Source organism: Myotis brandtii, unplaced genomic scaffold, assembly GCF_000412655.1.
Source record: "Myotis brandtii unplaced genomic scaffold, ASM41265v1 scaffold546, whole genome shotgun sequence".
NCBI lineage: Eukaryota > Metazoa > Chordata > Mammalia > Chiroptera > Vespertilionidae > Myotis > Myotis brandtii.
The window spans coordinates 4575815-4590743 of record NW_005370016.1 but is presented as its reverse complement, the minus strand read 5'-3'; the positions used below and the strand labels follow the sequence as shown (position 1 = coordinate 4590743).

General features: G+C 34.9%; 1 pseudogene; it reads right to left on the bottom strand.

The window, feature by feature from the left end:
• Window positions 1–8116: 8116 nt before the first annotated feature.
• LOC106728145 lies at window positions 8117–8579 on the bottom strand (annotated as a pseudogene).
• Window positions 8580–14929: the final 6350 nt, after the last annotated feature.

Here is a 14929-nt window from a genome sequence, read left to right as displayed (position 1 = left end):
AAAGGGAAAGCTTTCAGTCTTTCACTATTAAGTATGATGATATCTCTGTTTTTATTCATTTATTCTATCAAGTTGAGTAATTTCCCTTTATTTCTAGCTTTTAAAAGAATTTTATCATAAAAGGGTGTTAGATTTTTCAAATATCTTTTGTGCCCATTAAGATAATTATTTGTTTTTATCCTTTTTCTATCAATATGGTTAATTAATTTACTTTTATATGTTTAACCAATCTTGGATTTCTGGGATAAATCCCATTTGGTGATCATATGCCTTTTATATGTTGTAGAATTTGTTTTGATAGTATTTTGTTGAGGATTTTTGCATTTTTTATTAAGTAGAGATATTGATCTATTGTCTTCAATTTTCTTTTTTTGTGATATTTCAGCCTGACATTGGTCTCAAGCTAATACTGACCTCTTAGAATGAATTATGAAAGAGGGAAAAGTAATATGCAATTATAATGTCTTTTATGATTACCTACATAGTCATATTTACTAGCATTCTTTTTTCTATTTTTTATTGAGTGTGTGTGGTTTCAAATTACTGCCAGATACTTCTTGTATTCATCCTGAAATACTCCATTAGTATTTCTTATATAATGTATCTGCTAGCAAAAAATGCTCATTAAAAAAATCTGGGATATTTTTCCAACAACTTTTTTGAAAGTATCCTATATAATAAAAGCCTAATATGCAAATTTTCCCCTCAACCAGAAGTTCGACAGGGAATTCGACCACTTGTTATGACGTGCGCTGACCACTAGGGGGTGGCACGGAACATGGCAGGCGTTGGTGACACAACACTGGCAATGGGCAGCAGTGGAGACGCTGCTGGCCCCAATAGGCCCCAACGACAGTGGGACCATAGCAGGATGGTGGAGCAGGTGAGCGGGTGGTGCCAGGCCAAGGCGGGTGTGAGTGGGGGCCCAATCTTCAGGCTGATCACCCTGTAGATAGCGACCAGTGGTGGAGGTGGTGGGCGGGGCCACTCCCCGACTCCCAGGTGCTGAGGGAGCTGGGCAGGGGCCTGATCACTCAGACAGAGGGGGACATGCATTGGCCCGGGGGCCCAGGTGCTGCCCAGGACCCAGAGGTCAGCTGGGACCTGCCCTTCCATGTCAAAGGTTTGTGCTTTGATCTCCAGCCAGGCCTAAGGACCACACCCATGCACAAATTTCGTGCATTGGCCTCTAGTTACTAATTATAAGATTCTAGATTGAAGGATTTTTTCTTTCAGTACTTTGAATATGTCATACCACTGTCTTCTGACTTCCATTGTTTCCTAAGAGAAGTAGATGGATCTTCTTATTGGAATTCCCTTATATGTGATAAATCAGTTTTGCTTGCTGCTTTCAAGATATTTCTCTTTGACCTTGACTTTCAAAATTCTATTATGCATGTTCTTGTTCACTTAATAATGTTCTACACTTCTCTGAGGGTATGTTTGTTTTTCCTTATATTTTTCCTCTATATTTTTCCATTGCATAATTTTTATTGACTTATCTTCAAATTCACAGATTTTTAAGTTTTGACAGCTATAAGCTACTGTTAAACCTCTCTAGTAAATTTTCATTTTGATTCTAATAATTTCAACTCTAGAGTTTTCATTTGTTTATTTTTTTAAAGAACATTTTTCTATCTTTTTATCAGTATTCACTACTTAACAAGACACTGTTATCATGCCTTTCTTTAATTGTTTAAGCATGGTTATCTTTATTTCTTTGAAAATACTTATAAAAGCTGAATAGAAGTATTTGTCTTCTAAATGCAACATTTGGTACTCACAAGGCAATTTCTATTGCCTGTTTATTTTATTTTATTTTTTTTCTTGTGTATAGATCACATATTTCTGGGTGTGTTTTTTTCACAACTCATAATCTCTTTGTTAAAGCTATACATTTTTGAAAATATATTGTAGTAATACTTGATCCTGACTTTATTCCCTCAGTCTTATTGTTTTGTTATTTATTTATTTAGTGACTTGGCCGGACTATCTTAGTTAATTCTATTTCTCTCACAGTGTACAGCTTCTGATATTGGTTTTCAGAGGATGCAGCCTTGGGCTTGTGTACAGCACACCCTGCACCTACACAGAGGCATCCGCAGTTTTAGCTGAGCTCTTTGTCTCTTTTCCTGATCTCCCTGCTAAACTTTTAATGGTTTATCTATAGTGGCATCACCTTCAGTTACCTTCCACTAATTGTGAGCTGAATGATAAACTATTTTCAATAAATCCCTGGAGTATAAATTCTTCAACATTTTTATCAAAATAAAGTAAGGCCCCATTTGCAGTGGTAGACTCAAGAACTTCTTTCAGGTCAGTCTTTGAAACTTGCTTTAACCCCAGGAGGGATCTTTTATCTAATTATTTCCTTACTCTTCATGTTAAACTTCTAACTGGTCTACTCTAGTAATGGAGATTGTTGTTGTCTCCTCTTAATTGTTCTGCACCAAGATCTCCACTGATCTTAATCCTGATGTTGGGCATGAATGTTTCTTCTATGTTTCAAATAAAGTAAATTCTTCTAGAGGGAGCTATAGCAATGTATGTTCTCATATACTGAATCTGTCCCTGTGCAGAAACTCTATGCTACTGCTTCAGAGCTGGAGCCAGGGGCAGTGACCTCCTACTCTTTCAGCAACAACTTTACCTTAAGACTGGGCACTGTATTCTTAGCCAGGCTCTCCTGTGTTAGAATTTACATCTTACAAGTGGATGGAAGAAGGAACTCAAGACTTCTTGGCTGTGTTTTCCTGAAATAGAATTTCTGCAACATGGATCTCAAAGGAGAGTATGAGTAATGGTCACAGCCTGTCTTTCTCCGGGAGAAACCATCACTTAAACAAGAAGCTGGGAGAAGAGAGAATCTTACCTTCTTGGTTGCACCTTCCTGAAGTAGAGCTTTTACCACACTGAGCTGAGGGAGAAAAAGGAGCAAAGACTAAAATTGCATACATTATCTGCAACTTGTTTAATCATATTCAGGAATGATGACCTGAATTTCCAAATTATAAGTCTAAACCATATTATTGTACAAAGACATGGATATATTTACAATATGCCTACAATAATATTTACAATGATAAATATAGTTATCTTTTATTGAGCACCTACAATGTGTTAAGCACTCTGCAAAATTTTCATATGTAAGCATTTTTTACTTAACAAAAAAGAAAAACATCTTCCAGTCAGATACTGGAAGCACAGTTTTACAAAGAAGAAATGTAAGAAGGAAAAGAAAAGACAACTATAGTAGGTCCTCAGGTTATGTCAGAGATCTGTTACTACAGCGCGACATAACGCCATTTTCTGCCATAAGTCGGAACCCACCTACATAAGCACCTAAGTCACTCACATGGAGCACATACACAGCAGTAATGAAGTGTATGATATATGATATATATTGTATGATATATTGATATATATATGGTAAGTCAGAACCCACTTAAATAAGCACCTATGTCACTCACATGAAGCACATACACAGCAGTAATGAAGTGAAACAGTAAAAAAAATTTAAAAGGTAACAATCCTGACCTTTACTTGTGGTAAATAAATAATAAAAAATATAAAGCACATATGTACATACGTCAAAATGATGGAACTTTTTTTTATAAATAAATGGGAGATGGCAACGTAACCACGAAACAAAGTACGTCAAGTTTGACATAACCCGAGGACTCTCTGTAATTTGTTCAGTGTTACACAGCTGAATTACATATTCCTGTAAAATACTTTTTCTTATTTCAAATCCCATGAGGTCATGCTTCACATTTAGTTGACAGTATCAACAGCATATTAGAATATTTTTATATTCTACGTAACAACAAATCTGATGCAAATTAAGGTAGGCAACTAAAGCCATTGCAAATGTTCTGATCAAGCGATTTAGCACAAATACCTAACTTTTCATTTGCTGACATAGATACATTTAAAATTATTTACTTAGACAAAATAAAAATTAGGAGGCAATAGTCTTTTATTCATGATATTCTGCATTTAATATGATAGAAAAGTAAAGTTACCATTTTTAGTTTATTTTTCCCCCATATCTGCCATGTTCTTAGTTTCAATTGATATCTTCTCTTTCATTCTGTACACAGGGACTACGTTACACGGTTTACAGGAACGAATCATTGTGGTCTAAGATGCCAGACCCAACATCATATTTCTTGGCTCTAATATCATTAGACAATCATATTTCATAGCTGTGACAGCAAGGCTATGACAGATGACACTTTGAAAGTGTTGGGGGAGAAAACTCATATAGCACTTAATCAAATGGTTGCAATGTCTAAAAGGATTAAAGTCAAGCAGGCTATAACTCATAAAATTATGTTTCCTATTATTATCTGAAAACTGACAATGAAATATGTCTATCTGAAATGTGTGTATGTGTATATTCGTATGCATTTTCAAAAAGTATTTTTACAAGACAAAACCAACATGGTTTCTCAGAGAACTTTGTATATTTAACTTTTTAAAAAGTGTATCTATGTATTTAGGTACTTTTTATGTTTTTTGAACACTTGAAATAGTGACCTAGCTATCAGCACTATTTCTTAAGTGGTGAGTGTTAGACTGTTGCATAGCTTCACAAACAGCACACACACACACACACACACACACACACACACACACACACCAAAAAACAATGGCAATAGTCTGTAAGTACAGGGACATTTATTGATATATTTTGTAGTGTTGTAATTCTGCAAAGTAGATGCAAGCAGTTACAAGACTAATTGATTGCCTATGGTGAGAATAGTATTTCCCTTTATTGTCATTAAAAAAAATTTATGTTCACTTACCATGGCTTGAAAAAGCAAAGTTGGTGAGAGGCTTATTTGACAATTGGGAGGTCTTCTAGTAAAGAAGCTTAAAATATGCTTTTCTCCAAAGCAAAATTTTAAAAATCTGAACAACTATATCATAGCTTTTTCTCTCTAAATGTTCAGCAAGAAAATATATTGTCAGATTATTGTTTCTTGTAATAAGCCTGAAATTTTGAATATAAAACTATAGGCATGATTGACTATGATGTCTTCAAACCTCTCTCTTAGTATTTCATCCTCTTTAATAATCTTCATGGTCTGTTGTGATGAAGATATACTTTGGGTATATAGTAATATCACCTCTGATTAACTTAATTATCCATAAATTGTACCTTTTAAAAACAAGTTATTTAATGAAAAATTATTTATAAAGAGTGAAAATAGATGTCACAGCCTTGCATAAAGATTCCTACAATAACTAAGACACCTTGAGTCCACAAGGTGTATTATGATTTCTTATCTATAACTAGAGGCCCAGTGCATAAAATTCGTGCATGGGGTGGGGGTCCCCTCAGCCCAGCCTGCATCCTCTCCAATTTGGGACCTAGGGATCGGGCCTAAACCGGCAGTCGCACATCCCTCTCACAATCCAGGACCGCTGGCTACCAACTGCTCACCTGCCTGCCTGTCTGATCACCCCTAACTGACCCCCCTGCCACCCTGATCACCCCTCACTGTCTCTGCGTGCTGGACTGATAGCCCCCAACTGCCCCCCTGCCAGCCTGGTTGGCCTCATGGCCCCCCTGCCATCCTGGTCACCCCACACAGCCTGCTATTCAGTCATTTGGTCATCCCTCACTAACCGCCCTGCTGGCCTGGTCATAGGCATCCATCTTGTGAGGGCATGAGGGTTAATTTGCATATTACTTCTTTATATAGGATAATAAATACATAATATGCTAATTAGACTGGATGTCCTTCTGGATGACCTTCCAGATAAAGCCAGGGCTGCAGCCTCTGGATCAAGGCAGCCACGACGGCTGCAAGGGAGGGATTGAGGCAGCTACTGTGGCTGTGAATGCCTACTCTTGCACAAATTCCGTGCACTGGGGCACTAGTATTTCTAATAAGATGAAACAGACTTCAAATTAGTAATTTCATGAAGGAAGTCTGATTTTTAGGACTAGCATCTGACATTGAGCAAGAAATTACAGTATTTGTACAAACATTATTAAAATTAAAGTCTATCTTGCCAGATTTTGACCTTGTATATAATCAATGATGTCATATATTTTCTTTCCATAATATTAGTGGAAATTTGCTGCTTTTGTGCAATGTGTCAAACAAACAAAAACTCTTAAAGTTGGTATAAAACTGTGTTTCAAACTCAAATGTTTATAGGTCTCAAATGAATGTGAACAAGTGCAAAACAGAAACCTTTATTCAATTCCATATAATTCCTGCTTTTCACAAAAGAGTAATACTTGGATTGCTGTATGGAAATTTCTGATTTTTAATGTTGTCTCAAAAAAATTTTAAAGCTCTGTGATCAGTAAGCATAGACATACACTTTCTAGATCCTTCTAGATCCTACTAAGGACAGCCCATAAGACTATGAAACTTCAGTTATTTGATTAACCCTAAGATAGATCAATCTTTATATGTGGAAATTTAATTTTCAATAGTGAACATCTGTTTCATTGCACACCACCCCCCCCACTGCCCATACTTTGATTTGGCTGTACTTGAGACAGTCTTTCTCAACTCAAAAAAAGTATAATTATAATGCTTGGTTGAAGATATGGTGGAAACATTTATTTTTCTAACGTAGAGAAACCATGTTGAGTAAAGTTGCAATTTTTAAAAATGGTATAAAATATCAAAATGTTCATATTTTGTGTAGTAACATATGACATTTTCCAAGTGCATTTATATTTTTGAAATGAATATTAAGCCTTGGCACTAAGGATCACACACACACAAATGTTTAATTTATTTTAGCCATGATCCTAGCAGTCAGACTCTCAAAACCTTTGTCTAGTGTTACCAAAACTTACAAATTGTTCTGCAACGGGGAGCATCCTTATGGACTGGACAGAATATATGCAAATATATAGCTTGTAAATAACATAGGAAAAATAGTAGATGTCTAAAAGAAATGTTCATATAAAGCTCTCATGTTTTCCAAGCTTGTGGCTATTAGCAAGTCATCAGAGTTTATGGTCTCCTGAGAAAAAGTTTTGGGTGTCAAAGCATAATTTTCAAATTTCTTTAATATAGTGTTTTCTTAAACATTACAGTGTAGCACTGGTGGAGAACATTTAGGTCATACTTAAGGCAGATTATATCTCATTGGTTTGAGAATAATCATAAACTTGAAAGGTTTATAGTACATTAGGATGCTATAGTTCCTTAGGTAATAGACCTCTCATGTACAAATAAAATACTGTTTAAAAATTGAGAATAAATGATGATGGAAAGACACTCGACTCAGGGTGGTGAACACACAATACAATATATAGATGATGTATTATATCATTATATACCTAAAACCTATATAATTTTATTAAACCAAAATCCCCCAGTAAATTCAACAAAAAATTTAAAAAATGGTAAGATAAATAAATATCAACATATTAGTATCTGTCATAGTTAAATATCTTTAACAATTGTGTTATATAACATTTATAATAGGATGCCTTGAGGCTTAGTTTGAACTTTGTATATTTAATTTTTTTTAAAAGTGTATCTATGTATTTAGGTACTTTTTATGTTTTTTGAACACTTGAAATAGTGACCTAGCTATCAGCACTATTTCTTAAGTGGTGAGTGTTAGACTGTTGCATGGCTTCACAAACACACACACACACACAACAAAAAACAATGGCAATAGTCTGTAAGCAGAAGAAACTAAAATTCAAACCCATATGTTTTGATTATAAGCCTGGGCATTTTATACATTAATATGGCCCAACCATAATAAAAAATTAGAATTATTGATTTGAATGTGATGTAACAGAAGGCAGAATTTCTAGGAGTTACTCTCTAAAAGTAACATTTTGCTTTCTTATTAACAATATGCCACATATGTAATAACTTAATCAATAAATTAAAAAAACAATATGCCAGATTTTTGTTCCTTTTAATATTCTATAAATGTCCATTTCAATTATTTCCTCTCATTTTAAAAATAATTTTACTTCTGTATATAAAACCTCTACTAGTGAAGATGTAGAAAAGGAAAAGTTGAGTTTTTTGCTAATATTTTCATAAATGATCAAACTACCTTTTTTTTTACAGTGTAAAATTTTTATATTTAGAATTAGGCAGCTGGACTCAGTTTAGATGATTCCAATTTTGTTGGCAACATCCAAAGCATCATAGTCAGGAGCCAGTCGAACATATGCCTTCTTCTCGCCATCAGGCCTGATCAGGGTGTTGACCTTGGCCACATCAATGTCATAGAGCTTCTTCACAGCCTGTTTGATCTGGTGCTTGTTGGCCTTGACATCCACAATGAACACCAGTGTATTATTGTCTTCTGTCTCCTTCATGGCTGACTCGGTAGTCAGGGGGAATTTGATGATGGCGTAGTGGGCAAGCTTGTTTCTCGGGTGCGCTCTTCCGAGGGTATTTAGGCTGCCTCCGGAGCCTTAGTGTCTTTGGCCGTCGGAAGGTGGGTGACGTGTGGATCTTCTTTTTTGTGTGGCTGTGGACGCCTTTCAACACTGCTTTCTTTGTCTTCAAAACCTTGGCTTTGGCTTTGGGAGGGGCAGGGGCTTCCTTCTTAGCTTCCGGCGCCATCTTCGTAAAAAGCCAAACTACCTTTAATATTGAATCACACCCCCCAAAAGCATGAGTCCTTCCTGGTGCCTGATAAGTGAGCAGTTTTAGAGGACAATTTTCTTATAAAATGTTGCTCTTGAAATTAATTATAAAAAGGTATTTAGCATATGATACTCAATTTCTGAATTAACTACTTAATATATAAATTTATTTGTTGAAGGTATCTTCTCTTGGTTAAGGTTTATTCTTATTTGATAGAGTACATTACATTCTTTGTCCAGAAACTATGAGTTAGTTGTGAGGCCAAGGAAGAAAATCTTAAAGCAATAAAAGAGAAATCACACTTTTTAAAGTTTAAAAGCAAGCAGGCAAGCTTATAATGTGATGGGTGCTATATTAAACAAACAAGAAGTTATAGTAAACATAATCTTCATGGTCACCACTTTAAAAAGAAATAAATTCTTCTCATTTCTCCTCATAACTTCAGCAACTGTCCAACTGGTTTCCCTGACTCTAATATTGCTTCTAATCAAGCAATTTTCTTCACTGTGCCTAGAACAATCTTCTTAAAAGGCAATTCTACAAGTGTTACCTCTGTACTTGGAACTCTTCAATTACTCTCTGTTACTTAGATGATAAAGTCCAAGTTTATGTTCAGGGCATTAAACATCCTTCAGGGTCAAGGGCTGCTTGCCCTCTTGCATACTTTGTATGATTCTAACGTATTGGACAGCCTTCACCTCAAAGCCTTGCGTGACCGCTCCCTGGAGCATTCTGATCTTTCTTCATCTTACTCCTCTTTGTCTTTCATTACTGCTGAGGAGCCCTGTTCACTGAAAGCTCTCCGAACCCCTTAGTCCAGGTCACGTCTACATTCCCTTTTCTCATCAAGCCCCTTGTGGTATCTCATTCAGGTACTATTTCTCTCTTTAACAGGAATCTAATATCTTCCTAGATATCAAGAGTCATACCTTATGGTAGGTGACTATGTGGCACATGACAATCACTTAGTAATTCTTTTTGGCAGATGCATAAAGGAATAAACACATTGAATTGAACATCAATCTTCTTTAAAATAGTTCAGTCTCAATGATGTTTCCACAAGAGGCCAAGGAAGACTTGAGCTGCCAGACTGTCAAGGTCTCAGCTGCTGGTCAGAATAACCCTGCCCCTGATGCTGTCCCAGCTAGCCACCTCTGATTCAGCTTCTTGACCAGACTGCCGCTGGTATGTCATTCCACGGATCCCTTTTCCTGACCACCAGACAACATCGGATTTTATAACTAATATTTTGAAAAATGTTTTGAATAATAAACCAGTAAGTTCTACTCTGGCAATGTTTTTATCTAATGTATATTTTATTTTTTAATCCCAGTTTTTTTTTTTCCTTACAACCCACTGTGTCACTCTCCAACTTGATCATGGGATAGTTAATTATACCTTCCACTCTATTCTTCAGTGACCCAGATTACTGCAACCTTATTTAAATCAGATTCAATGATGGTCTGTGTAATATCAACCCTGAAGCCAGATGTTGCCTTTCCCTGCTTTAGGTCAGTAAGTGGCTGCCTGCCTCATGTGTGGAAAGGGAAAATCTGTCACAGTACATTCTCAACAAAAACTCACAGGACCTGAAAGTTTTCACATTGATGAGTTTGCTATGATATAAAGCACAATGACTTCCTCGCTTTCCCTAAAGAGGTAATTTATTAATCCACAGATATTCACCAATGAATTAACAGATAAATTCCTTGGAGAAAATAGCTATAGTGAAATACTGAGCAAAGTACTATGAGGGAATAGTAACATTCAAGGAAGAAAGAGAAATGGGTTTTTAATATCCTAAAGGAAAAGCTAAGGATGGTGTGATCCAGTGAGAGGTGAGTGCAGTGGGATCATAAGCAATTTGACAAAAAAAAAAAAGAGGTTTTAGAAAACCACTGTACTTATGATATTTTATATTTCCTTCATTAGTCTTCTAGCAACTTAGCAACTTAATGGGTATCTTCCCCTTCATCCCATATTAAAATTTTATAAAATACGACAGAGGGTTATAGGAGTAAGTCAATTACTATCTATCAGAAATTGTGATCCTCTATAAAATAACCCACTGAGTCAAAAGTTGTGTCAGAAATGCTAATTGCAGCATATCTTTGGAGTACTCTGGATATTTATGTTTTTATATATCTGTTTGTAGTCAAATCTCTATGAAATAGTTATTATAATGAAAACTTGATGACAAAAATATCTAAGGAGGAATTTTTCAGGAATCTTACAAACAATAAGACCATATTACATTCAGTCTTCTTTACATAAAATACTTTAGAAACTGTGTCAATATCAATAATAATTACAGTCACCAGAATAGTAAAAATTATCACACCTTCATGGCATCTATTTAAATGTGTTATTCTTCTCTTTATGTTTTTATCTGAATGCATAGGTGCTTCAATAGAACTTATAAATATGATTTCATTCAATAACCTGACCAAAGAGCAAGAGCTAATTTGAAATATTAATTAATTGACCTTGCATTATTTCATCTTAAAAAATGTTAGTCTCACATCTCACTTGAAAAATGAAATTTCAAAAAGAAACCATACCTAGTCAGTTTCCTTGTTTCTCCCATTACATTTTCACCAACATAGTGGCTATCTATTAGATTTTAAAACTCTAGATAACATGTCTGACCATTGACTTAAAGTTTAATTTTGCATCATAAGTTAAAATAGTTGGAGAACATTCCCAAGTACATCATTTCTAATTAAAACTAAAAATATTTAAATAAATTTAACCATTTCAATTATATTTTATTGCACTTACTACATTATGCACTATATTAAAACAGAAAAATATTATTAAATAACTCTGTGTAAGAAAGTACATTTTTATGTTATAAAATTGTTTCCAGGCTTTGACCAAAAACCATCTACATTATTATATCTTGCCACCAATATTCTGAAGTCTCTCTTCAGAGTTCAAAAACCATAAAAATTTTTTAGAAAAACAATGTAGAAGAAACAAGATACTGACATGAATTCTTTTCAGTTTTAGAAAGATGATCTATTTTGAATTCTTGTCATGACACCAAAAAAGCAGGCAGAGCCCTCAGTCCCGTGATGTAGGGAAATCTTATTGGAATGAGTGTTTTTTGGTTATGCTGTTCATTCTTTCAGTGCTGGATTCCGAAGCCAGTGGTTTAATTGTGTCGATGACTAACTTCCATTGTGCAAAGAACTTAATTACATACTGTGGTTCAGTTTCTATTTTGCCAGGCAGTCGTTCATCCATAAAAGAATCCTGTAGAAAGTAAGTGGTAAAATGCAAAAGAAATTGAAAGCACATGATTGTAGTCAAGAAGCAAATAAGTAGCTTTCAAAGAAAAGCCAGACTACTTTAACTGGAAACTGGATTATACTCCTAACACAAAGAAAAACTTGTCAGCCAAGGAGAAATATTTTGTAATTTTGCTTATTGTTCAACATTATAACATTATTCAAACCTACTTTTTCATTTCTGTTTACTGGTCAATTAGTGAAATTCAAGTGAAACTGAATTATTTTTTAAAGCCATAAAATTTTAAATAATAATAATATTGTCCTTTTGCAAAATGTGGCTATTCCCCATCTCTTCTGTGGTGAGATAATAATTGCTCTGTTATATTTATGATAGTGGCTCCTTGGGAACTAACAGGGTAGCTTTGTAATAACCCTGGGTTATTAAGGCAGGCAGAGTTGAAAGATCAGGGTAGTTTCTAACACTTTGTTTTGCTTTACTGCTGCTTTGAGTTTAGCTTATAATATCAAGATCTAATCGTGAAAATATTAGATGTTCTCTCATGTCAGTATTGGTTTCAAATTTCAAATCATTAACTCTGCAATATATTTATACGTGAAAATGCTTAATTGAAGCAGATATTTTAATCTGAGCATAACCTACACATCCCAGCTAAACTAGCACTCTGGAGGTCAGGGGATACAAGGGACCCTGCAACAGATCATTATTTCACTCATTAGGTTTTGTTTTTGTAAAAAAGACTACAATTTAACTCAATTGTATTTCAGGTGCTTTATTTCAGCAGTTGCCATTTGCCATTGAAATTTGTGTTTATTTGCAGTTCATTTATGTACCAAGTTGCTTTATCTTCAGCTTAAAACATGTTAAAATTTAGCAAATAGAGTTGATAAATAACAAATTCCCAGAAACAGTCACTTGGTTTGAATGTGGGAAGGACATGATGAGAGGGACAGATTTGATGAGAGCAGGAAGGGTAAAGTTATTGACTTTGCAGTCAAATAGGCCTGGAATTTGAGTTCTGAACTCTGCCAGATATGAGCTGTTGACTTTAAAAAGAGAATGCAATGCTTCTAAGTGTTCATTTCCTCATGTGTGAACTAACAATTACTATGACACAGTGTGCAGGACTAATGGGAGCATTACATGAGATAATGTGTATACAATCCTCTCACGTAGTAAATGCTCAATGATTCTGGGTTGAATTGGTCCCTGCAGTGGGCCTGCCATGGGGAGAGCTATCCTGGCTGCCGTGAGCTGCAGTGCTTGCTGCCAATGACCTTCCTGATGAAAAATCTTAGGAAGGAAGTCCTTGCTGAGGACTATGAAAACCATACACTTGTATTCAGAAGACTTCAAGAATCAAGGAACTGCCTAACCCTGAACTCATGTTTTCTGTTATTTATAAATTTACTTATTTACCTATTAAGAAAAACATATTTCTGAGAGGATAGCCTTGATATATAAGCTCAAGTATCAATTTTATTTTACATTTTTTTCTATGAAGTTAAGCAAGCTTTCTAAGTAGGAAGGTAAGATATTTCCTGGTATGTTTTTGTTGTTGTTTGCTAGATTTTTCCAGGAGTTGGAGTGGCAGATGAGGGTGATAGTTAAAAACTAGTGAGCTAAAGGCTATGTAGAAGAGGCTAACATTTCGGAGTAGGGTGGTGAGTAACTTAAAGTAATCCCTTTTATCCTAGTACTCACATAGAACTGAAGTGCACAAAATTCAAAGAAATAAGAGAAACTGAAAATGGTACAGAAAACATTTCCTTAATCACCTACATATTGGAAAATTAAGAAATATTTTGCTTGGATATGAGAAAAGAGATGTTTTCTAATATGGGGATTGAGGATTCTAAAATTTTTGTTACTTAGCATTTGGTCAAATGATGGACAATAATGGTGTAATTGACCTTGAGTAACTTAGAGCATTAATGAGGAATAACTTACCTAAAATTAAAGGAGATCTAAAATCAAGAAAGTTTCTAAGGATAATAAAGGAATTATCCTTAACTGTCTTTAAAAATCACAGATTTTAGCTTTGATATTACCTATGAAATCTTAGGTTATTTAGAAATTAACCCATATCTTCATTATGCTTAAATTATAATCTAGCTTAAAGGCAAATTTCATATTTACTAGATAAGAAAATAGGCCATCATTTCATTTACAAGAATGCATTGATTTATTTTTAAAAACATCTTAGCCCAGCTGGTGTGGCTCAGTCGTTGAATGTCCACCCATGAACTAGGAGGTCATGGTTTGATTACCAGTCAGGGTACATTACTGGGTTGCAGGATCCATCCCCAGTAGGGTGCGTGCAGGAGGCAGCCGATGGATGATTCTCTGTGCCTCTCTCTCTCTTCCTCTCCCTTTCTCTCTCTGAAATCAATAAAAACACTTTAAAAAAATAAATACATCTTAGACATCCAGCAAGGGAATCTTAGAAAACTCTCATCATATATTTGTATTGTACTCTAGATAATTTTATTAAAGAATGTAAAATTTGCTCCTACAATAAAAAAGAATAGAAATGGATCAGGCTCGTGTGTTTTAATGAAGAACTAAATTGCTCTGAAAGACACAGATCTGAAGGAAACTCTCCAAGCAAAATTTGCCGAAGTCATCATCTAATCATATAAGCAGTATAGCAGGTCATGGAAAGACTCAAGATACTTGCCCTTTAAAAAGTCTGACCTAGAAGAATGCTTTTTTGTCTTAGATAACAACTTAGTGCTGGAAACACACATCATCATTGATTATAATACATGGAAATTGAGAATGAATGAACAAGTACATGTTATGGCCTCATATCAATAGATGAAAAGCCTTCATGAAAAATGAGTTTGGTTTCTTTAACCCAGTTAAGATCTTAGCTTAGCCATTAAAGATTTTGTGGCATTGACAAAAAATAAATATAAAACAAGTTTGCAAACAAGAAAAAGTTTCAGGTGATTTTTTCTACTTTCCTTAAAAAATCCTTTTTATTCCCCTTTTAATCAATCTTGAATTGCTAAAGAAAACCAATAAGTCATCAGAGAAGTGCTTTAAGTGCTTAGAGCACAGGAAAA